This window comes from Mus caroli, chromosome 8, assembly GCF_900094665.2.
Source record: "Mus caroli chromosome 8, CAROLI_EIJ_v1.1, whole genome shotgun sequence".
NCBI classification, from domain to species: Eukaryota; Metazoa; Chordata; class Mammalia; order Rodentia; family Muridae; genus Mus; species Mus caroli.
Window position 1 is genome coordinate 48,874,293 of NC_034577.1, and position 11,036 is coordinate 48,885,328.

Here is an 11,036-nt window from a genome sequence, read left to right on the forward strand (position 1 = left end):
ATCCAGAAACAGCCCCACCTGCAGATCCATCCCATATACAGACACCAAACCCAGACACTATTGTGGATGCCAAAAAGTGCTTTCTGACAGGAGCTTGATATTGTTATCATATAGCTGCTTGATATAAAGGCTCTGCCAGAGCCTGACAAATACAGAGGGGGTTGCTCTCAGCCAACAATTGGACTGAGCACAGGGCCACCAATGGAGGAACTAGAGATAGGACTGAAGGAACTGAAGAGGTTTACAACCCCATAGGAGAAACAGCAATATGAACTAACCAAACCCTCCAGATCTCCCAGGGACAAAACCACCAACCAAACAGTACACATAGAGGGATCCATGGCTCCAGTCACATATGGAGCAGAGGATGGACTTGTGGGACATCAATGGGAGGATGGTCCTTGGTCCTGTGAATGTTCAATGCTCCAGTGTAGGGTAATGCCAGGACAGGAAGCAGAAGTGGGTGAGTGGGTGGGCAGGTGGGTGGAGGAACACCCTCATAGAAGCAGGGGAAGTGTTGATGGGATAGGAAGTTTTCAGAGTTGAAACCAGGAAAGGGGATATCACTTGAAATGTAAATAAAGAAAATATCTAATAAAAATTTTTTTCAAAAACCAGAAAGTTTAATTCTAAAAATATTCTGGGACAAAACATCTAGAAATATCTAGGATATTATGAAATACTAAGTCTCTGAATAATAGAGATCACAAATGATAGCCCAGACTATGATACTCAACCAACACTTTCAATCACCATAGATGGAAAGAATAATATTCTGTGATAAAACAAACGTTAAGCAATATTTATCTAAAAATCCAACTTTATAGAAGGAAGTAGAAGAAAACCCACAACCTAAGAATGTAACAGTATTCATTAGGATATTACTGCTGTCAACAGACACCATGACAAATTCAACTCTAAGAAGGATAACATTATAATAGGGGCTACCTTATAGAATCAGAAGTTCACTTCATTATCAAGGTGGGGAGCATGACAGTGTCCAGGCCGACATGGGGCTAGAGAAGATGAGAGTTCCACCTTTTGTTCCAAATGCAACTAGGAGAACACTGGCTTCCAGGAAGCTAAGATGAGGATCTTAAGCTCATGTCCATAGCGGCACATACTGCAACAAGACAATACCTCCTAATAGTGCTACTCCTGGGGCCAACCATATACAAACCACCACATTCTACTCCCTGGCCCCCATGTTCAAACACTTGAGTCTATGGGGGCCATACATAGCCATAGCATAATAAAAAATACATTTAGTCCAACTTTGAAAGTCTCCATGATCTATACAGTCTCAAGTATGTTAAAAATCAAAAATTCAAATTATCTTCTGAGATGTATCCAATGACTTAACTGTAATCCCCAAAGCAAGACAGAAAACCAGCTGGGCAAACTCCACCCTCTGCATCTCCATGTCTGATGTCAAAATGATCTTCAAATCTCCAATTCCTTTTTCATCTTTGTTGACCGCAACAAACTTTTTTTCCACTTGGGCTAGTCCCAATTCCTATTAGCAGCTTTCAACAGCACATATCCCAGGGCTCTGGCATCTTGAATATCTTAGGGTCCCCAAGGCATCAATATTACAGCTTCTTGTTGCAATGTCTGGGATCCACATATGATCATATGGGCTCCTCCATATGATTCTGGGCTCCTCCAAGGGGCTAGCGTCACTTCTCTAGCTCTGCTCCCTGTAGAACTCTAGAATCTGGTTTACTACACTCCACTGCTGCTGCTGGTCTTGGTATTCATCCTATGGTACTAGCACTGAGTCACTCCCCTATGGTACTAGCATGTCCACTATTCTGAAAAAAAAAGGGAAACACACACACACACACACACACACACACACAAATACCACCAACATCAAAATAACAGGATATAACAATCACTGGTAATTAATACCTCTCAATATCAATGGACATGATAATAATAATTAATAATAATAATATAATTAATAATAAAACGACACAGGCTAATTTAATGAATGCTAAAACAGCATCCATCCTTCTGCTGCATAAAATAAACACACCTCAGCAATAAAGGTAGATAACCTAAGAGTAAAGGGCTGGAAAGACCAAGCAAACAAACACAAGAAGCAACCTGGAGTAGCCATTCTAATAGCCAATAAAGTAGATGTTGAATCAAAATTAAGAGAAAGTGAAGGAAAGTTCATACTCATACTCAACAATGGAATAATCTACCAAGATAATGTCTTAATTTTAAACATCTGTGCCCCAAATAGAGGGGACCAATATTTGAAAAAGAAATATTTCTAAATCTTAATTCACACATTGAAACCCACATATTAATAGTGGGTGACTTCATCACCCCACTCTCACAAATTGAGAGGTGGGTTCTGAATATACCATATTGCCTTGGTTTTGTTGACTGTGTCCTTTTCAGGGCCTTTAGCCATCTGGATAGTTTTAAAGCCTGGATTTTGTAGTAGGTATTGTGAAGGGGGATAATCTACATGGTCCTGATGTGACAGGCTTCCATTGGTATCCTTAGGTTGTATGGTTCTGGATATGCAGGTCTGTATGCTTCAGGATCTCCACGTCTGTAGTGTTCAGTAGTTGCAGATCTCATGAAAGGTGGGCAGAGAGGTAGTGGGAGAATGGAGTTCCTTCTAGGCTAGCAGGCTGCTCAGGGAAGCTTTGCTTGCCCCAGCAAACTCAACAAGCAGGAAAGATAGGAGTGGAAAAGGAAGCTTACCTATATGGTTCAAAACCCTTAAGTCTGATGAAGGTGGGAAGGGGGGATGGAGGTCCTCCTGGGCTACTAGGCTGCTTAGATCAACTCTGCTTGCTCTAAAGGACTCAGCAAGGGGGGAACATATGTGGGGGAAGGACTCCTGTGCCTTTTCTTTTGTTGTTTTTATTTTGTTTCTTTTTGAGAGACAGGAAGAGAGTGAATCTCAAGGGAGATAAGGTATGAAGGAACCAAAAACAGGAGAAAGAAAGGAACCATAATCAGGATATATTCTATGAGAAAATATATTATTTTTCTTCTTGATCTTCTTGTAGTTCTTCCTTCCCCTCTCCTTCTCCCTATCTTCCCCTCAACTCCATCCTCTCCCTCCTCCTCCTCCTTTTAGTGCTCCTCCTTATTCTTCTTTGTCTTCTTGTTTGGATTTTTATGAGAAAGGGTTTCTATGTGTAATAGAGCCATGGATTTCCTGGAAAATACTTTGTAAATTAGGTTGATCTTGATTTCACAGAGAACAGCCTTTGTATGCTTCCTGGATGCTGGGACTAAAGGTGTATACCACTGTGCCTTGCAAAAATACCTTTTCAATAAAACAGAAAAAAAGAGAAGATGCACAAACTGTTTGTAAAGGCCCAAAACAAAACAAAATGACTGCTGTGACCTTTTATGGTTTATGTATGTGATCCAAAAACCTAAAATGTTGGATCCTCATAGCTATCAAAGAGCAAATTTAGACAATGGATCAGAATATACTGTTTCACATCAATGAAGATGAATGATCTGAGTATGCAGAGAAATGCCATTTTATTAAGAATTACTACAGAAAAGTAGGATCTTCAGTAAAATGGAGAAAAATATAAGGCAATGTCTACTAAGTTTGGCTAATTCTCTTAGATATTATTTCCTGAGTTTGTAGAAACCCCACCAACCAGGGAAGGAATTATGCACGGTTGAANCCATGCCTTTGCACTTAGTTATGGGTGAAACTCCACTCTGTNAACCTCTGTGTTTTGTTAGGTGTTTAGCTTGAATATTTGCTGTTGTTAGTTATAGGCTGGTGTTGCATCTAACCATACAGAACTTTTATGTTGTTGTTTACAGTAACATCTCTTTGTATGCTTTGAGGGTACTATCCTGTGAGAAATGATTTTTCTTTCAAATATTTTTCTTTAATTTGCTTATTCACAAAATCTACTTGTATAAACAAAAGAATTTTGGTCAGTAGGTAAATTCATAAAGAATTGTCTTAAATGTTTTCTCTCTCTTTACATCATCTCTCAGGTAGCTTTGGATCTTTATTTATGATATTATTTATTATTTATTATAATTTGTTTTGTCCATGGGGAAATTTCTTCATAGAATTTACTATAGCTATAAATTACTGTAAAATAATAATAGGATAGAGGTGAGTGGCACACACAGTCCCCTCAGTCCCATTGTCGAGCTCTGGCCATTCCACTCAGTCCAGAGGAGCTTTGTGGAACCTCAAGAGCATCTTGCCTCCCTTTGAAATTTTTGGGCCCAAAATCTAATCTGTGTGGAACCCTGTTGAACCATCCATTCTAGTTGGATCTACCTGCGATTCTAGCTGGGACTGACTGGGACACATAGTTTAGAGTAGTCGCTGCCTGAGGCACAGCCAACATAGTCAAGTAGTATCCTGATCTCTGCTGTCAGGCCCATGGCTCACACTACTTTCTTGAGAAGTCCTGCTGCCATCAGGATCATCCAGCCAACACTACAGAAAAACAAATGCCTAGCAGACAGTATAAGAACATTATTAGCAGGACCCAGGACAATATAGCACCTACAGAGCTAAGCTATCCTGCTACAAAAATCCTAGATAACCTACTGAAACTGAAGCATAAGTAGAGGATCTTAAGTCTAATCTTAAAAAGATGACACAGGCCTTTATAGAAGACATGAATAAATATCTTAAGAAAATACAGGAAAATACATTCAAACAAGTAGAGGCATTAAAAGAGGAAACAAAAAATATAAAGAAATACAGGAACCAAACAGATGTATGATGTGATTAAAACTGTCCAAGACCTGAAAGAGAAATAGAAGCAAAAAAGAAAACACAAACTGAAGCAATCCTGAAGATGGCAAACCGTCAAGAAAACAGGAAATACAGATGTAAGCATCACCAACAGAAAACAGGGGTCGAATGAGACAATCTCAGTTGGAAATGATACAATAGAAAAAATCAGTACATTAATCAAGGAAAATTCAAAATCTACAAAGTTTATGACCCAAAACATTCAGTAGACTTGGGATCCTATGAAAAGAACAAACCTAGGAATATTGAGAGGAAAATAATATTATCAGCTCAAAGGCCCAGAGCATATTTTCAATAAAATCTTAGAAGACCATTTTCCTAACCTAATGAAAGATATACCTATAAAGATGCAAGAAGATTACAGGATACCAATTAGATTGGACTAGAAAAGAAAATTGTCTCACCACATAATGATGAACACACTAAGTATTCGGAAAGAAAAAAATTAAAAACAACAATGGAAAAAATGACAAGTGACATATAAAGGCAGGCCTATCATAATTAGTTCTAATTTCTCATCTGAGAAGGTAGTGGTGGACTTCACAGAGCAGGACTCTGGTGTGGCTTTAAAGGCTGAAGGCCTCTGGACATTCTAGCTCTTTAACTGTACTGAAATGCTGATGATAACTTCTAAAAGGTTCTAAAAACTTTCTTGATCAAGGATAGAAAGCTTGTGGCTTAGGCAAATAACACCTGTAGCCTAACTGCTGAGGATTAATTGGCATTTTGTTCTATCTAAGCTGGAACTGCATGGCTCTAACTTTCAGCCTGCTGGGAGAAAGTCCAGGAAGAGAAAGAGACACTTTGAAAAGTGATTATAGAGTTTATTACTAAGTTATAAAAAGTTTCCTATTAAAGCTATCTAAGAAAAAAGGGTGTGTGTGTTGGTGGCGGGGGGCGGGGGAGAGATTCTAAGCTGGGAACAGAAAAAATTCTTCTAAGTGAAGAAAAAAATAGTTCTCCTCAACTCAGTTCCTTCCTCAGCTCAATTCTGACTCTTCTCTTTGTCCTCAGCACTTAAAACATCACTCAGAATACATAATCATGTGTTACAAGTTCATCACAAGTTTACATAAAAAAATCAAGTCATAAATTGAAATAGAAGTTTACAACAGAGACTGTTTACATGCATACCATTAGGAGTAATTATCTGGCTAAACATCCATCACCTGTCAAAGCTCCACAAGTTCACTGAAGGTTAAAAATCATAACTGAGCTATTAGTGAAGTTTTGTATAGACAAACTCACTCAAAATTTTATCTTCTGTCCTAGCACCTTTAATAAATCATTACTTCCACTTTTCTGACCTTTGGTTAATTGTTTTACAACCTCTTGGAATATGCTCCGAGTAGGAAAAAGTCTAGTTACTATCTAAGAGCAATTACCTGGTGATTCATGGGAGACTGGAAGACTTCTCATTGTAGTTTTCACTATCAGAAAAGGACATAATAGCAGCCCCACTATAAAACAGCTTAATAATCACTGACATAACTTTAGGAATTATTATAGAATCATCATTAAGACTTAAGAAGTCATCTATTTGTCTGTATAGCATCTTCGTAGATCTGCAGAGATCTGCTCAAAAGTGGTTGGCTAATACCTAGTAATTGTTATATATGTTTAATAATAACAAGGAAAGCATTAAAAGCAGGAATATTTCCTAAAATGAGTTCTCTTATGGCCTTGTCTAATAAGAACAAATCTGTGACACGTTATATTCTAATCCAAAGCAGACCATCTCAGGAAGATCACCAGCTAGTTATTAGCATGTCCTAATATGAATCCTGACCCTAAAAGCTAGAAGGGCCTAGGCAGAGGTCTCTAGCTTAAAAGACTCCAAATATCAGCACAGACTATTATACTCAGCAAAATCTTCAAACAGCATAGATGGAGAAACCAAGATATGCCATGAGAAAACAAAATTCAAACAATAACTTTACACTAACCCAGCCCTACAGGGAAAACTAGAAAGAAAACTACAACCCAATAAGGCTAAAGCTAACTATATTCAAAATGAAACAAAACAAAGAAAAAAGAAATAAATAATTCCACACCATTAAAACCAATAGAAGAGAAATGTGAGCATTGTGAGCATATGTGCGCATGTACACACACACACACACACACACACACACACACACACACACACACACACAAAAACACACTTACTTAGCTGCTACCACCATCAAAATACCAGTAAGTACCAATTATTGGTCCTTAATATCTCTCATCATCAATGGACTGAATTGCCCAGTAAAAACAAAAAAGGCTAACAGAGTGGATGTGTAAATAGAACAAATCATTCTGCTATATATAAGAAACACATCTCAGAAACAAAAATAGTAATTGTCTCAGTATAATGGGCTGGAATAGGCTTTCCAAGCAAATGGACCTAAGAAAAAACCTGGGGTAGCCATTCTAATATGCAATAAAATAGACTTTCAACTGTAAGTAATCAAATGAGACAGGGAAGGACACTTCATATTCATCAAAGAAAAATCCACCAAGAGGACATCTCAAATTTGAATATCTATGCCCCAAATGCAAAGGCACAAACATTTACAAAAGAAACATTACTAAATCATATATCACAATTGGACCCCATACATTAATAGTGGGAGATTTCAACACCCCACTGTCACCAATGGATAGGTCATTGAGACAGAAACAGAGAAATAATGAAGCTAATATAGATTATGATTCAAATGGACTTAATAGATATCTGTAGAAAATTTTACTCAAACACAAAAGGACCTTCTTCTGAGCACCTCATGAAACCTTCTCCAAAATTGACCACATAATTGGATACAAAGCAAACTTCAACAGATACAAGGGCATTGAAATAATCCCATGCATCTTGTTAAATCACCATGAGTAAAAGCTGGACTCCAACAATAGCAACAACAGAAAATCTACATACTCATGGAAACTGAACAACTCTCTACTCACTGTGTCAAAGAAGGAAGAGAGAAGGGAGAGGGAGGGAGGAAGGGAGAGAGAGAGAGAGAGAGAGAGAGACAGAGACAGAGACAGAGAGACAGAGACAGAGAGACAGAGAGAGACAGAGAGAGACAGAGAGGACTTTCTAGAATTCCATGAAAATGAGGGCACAGCAAACCCAAATTTATGGGACACTATGAAAGCAGTGTTAAGAGGATAGTACATTGCACTAAATGCCCTCATAAAGGAATTGGAAAGTTATCATAATAATGAATTAAAAACATATCTGAAGGCTCTAGAAACAAAAAAAAGAAGACGAAGAAGAAGAAAGAAGAAGAAGAAGAAGAAGAAGAAGAAGAAGAAGAAGAAGAAGAAGAAACACAGGATGAGTAGAGAGCAGAAAATAATCAAACTGAATCTGAAACCAATCAATTTGGAAAAAAAATAATACAAAGAACCAACAAAACCAAGAGCTGGTTCTTTGAGAAAATCAACAATATAGAAAAACCCTTAGCCAATCTAACTAAAAAGCAGAGAGACAGTACACAAGTTAACAAAATCAGACATGAAAAGGGAAATATAACAACAGACACTGAGGATATTCAAAGAATCATTATGTCTTATTTCAAAAGCCTGTAATCTATACTCAACAAAATTGGAAAATCTAAATGAAATGAATGATTTTCTAGAGAGATACCAATTACCAAACTAAATAAAGATCAGGTAAATTGTCTGAATAGTCCCATAATCCCTAAGGAAATATAGAACTCATTATATTTTCCCAACCCCCATCCCCCCAAAAAATTTCTAAGATGATTTTAGTGCATAATTTGACCATACTTTTAAACAAGAGCTAATTCCAGTAGTCCTCAAACTGTTCCACAAAATAGAAACAGAAGGAACATTGCTAATCTCATTCTATGAAGCCACAGTCATTCTGATACCTAAACCACACAAAGACTCAAAGAGAAAGAGAATTTCAGACCAATTTCTGTCATGAACATTGATGCAAAAATACTTATTAAAATAATTACAAACTGAATCCAAGAACAAATCAAACACATCATCCACCTTGATAAATACCTACATGAGAAGAACCTCAAGACTCTGAGGAGAGAAATTAAGTAAGTTATCAATTGGTGGAAAAATTTATGTTGCTCATGTACCTGTAGGAATGTGATAATAATAATATAGTGAATATGGCCATTATACAAATAGCAATGTACAGATTCAATGCAATCCCAAATAAAATTTCACACAATTCTTCACAGATCTTGAAATTCTGATCATTACATAGAAAAACAAAAAACCCTGGATAACTGAAAAGATCCTGAAAAATAAAAGAACTTCTGGAGGCATCACTATTCCTGTGTTCAAGCTGTACTACTGAGAAATAGTTATAAAATCTTCATAGAATTGGTAAAGAAACAGACAGGGGATAAATGAAATTGAATCAAAGCCCCAGAAATATACCCACATACTTGTGGATACTTGATTTTTGACAAAGAAGTCAAAACCATTTATTGGAAAATGGAGAACATGTTCAACAAATAGTGCTGTTCTAACTGAATGTTGGCATGTAGAAGAATACAAATTGATCTATAATTATCACCCTGCACAAGACTCATATCCAAATGAATCAAAGACATGAACATAAAGCTAGAAACACTTAATCTAATAGAACTAAAATTTGGGAATAGCTTTGAACTCCTTGGTACAGGAAACAACTTCCTAAATAAAACACCAAAGGCTTCGGTACTAAGTTCAAAAATTAATAAATGGGACCTCATGAATCTGAAACCTGTCTCTGAGTTGAAGGATACCATCACCAGGACAAAACAACAGCCTACTTATTATAAAATGATCTTTACTAACCCTATATCTGACAGAAGGCTAATATCCAAAATATAAAATAGTACTCAAATATTTAGACACTACCAATACAAATAACCCAATTAAAAATGGGGTAAAGAATTAAACAGAGAATTCTCAAGAGAGGGATCTCAAATGTCCAAGAAGCACACAAAAAGAAAAAAAAAATGTTCAATGTCCTTAGTCAACATAGAAATGTAAATCAAAATGACTCTGACATTCACCTTACATCCATTGAAATGTCTAAAATTAAAAACTCAAGGACAGCACACGCTAAAGAGGTTATCAAGCTAGAGGATCACTCCTCCATGGCTGATGAGAGTGCAAACTTCTATAATCCCTCTGCAAATCAATTTGGAGGTTTCTCAGAAGATTGGAAATAGTTCTACCTCAAGATCCATCTACACCACTCCTGTTCATATACCCCAAAATCCCCTCCCAGAAAGATACTTGCTCAACTATGTTTATAGCAGCTCTATCAGTAATAGCTAGGAACTGAAAGCAACCCAGATATTCTTCATCTGAAATATGGATACAAAAAAATGTGGTATATCTACACAATAGCACTCAATAGAGGTTCTCTGAGGTGTCAAAAGTTAACTTCTAATTAATATTCAAAATCATCATGTGTTTCAGGGGGAAAATAAATATTAAAAGTTCAGAATTCATTTCCATTTTGTAATTTAATGTCATATTTAGATATTTCATATCACTCTAATACATTTAAAATACTGACAGTGCTGACAATGCTTTCTCCAAAGGCCAAAGACCTCTCAATAAAATACCCAACAGAAGGCCTAAAATGATCTCTTTTGGGTTGTTAATCACACTTGTTCAGAGAATCCCACAGAAATACAAACTATTCTTTTTTTTAATATTTTTTATTACGTATTTTCCTCAATTACATTTCTAATGCTATCCCAAAAGTCCCCCATACCCTCGCCCCCCCCCACTTCCCTAACCACCCATTCCCATTTTTTGGCCCTGGTGTTCCCCTGTACTGGGGCATATAAAGTTTGTATGTCCAATGGGCCTCTCTTTCCAGTGATGGCCGACTAGGCCATCTTTTAATACATATGCAGCTAGAGTCAAGAGCTCCGGGGTACTGGTTAGTTCATAATGTTGTCCCACCTAAAGGGTTGCAGATCCCTTTAGCTCCTTGGGTATTTTCTCTAGCTCCTCCATTGGGGGCCCTATGATCTATCCAATAGCTGACTGTGAGCATCCACTTCTGTTTTTGCTAGGCCCCAGCCTAGTCTCACAAGAGACAGCTATAGCAGGGTCCTTTCAGCAAAATCTTGCTAGTGTATGCAATGGTGTCAGCGTTTGGAGGCTAATTATGGGATAGATCCCTGGATATGGCAGTCTCTAGATGGTCCATCCTTTTGTCTCAGCTCCAAACTTTGTCTCTGTAACTCCTTCCATGGGTGATTATTTCCAA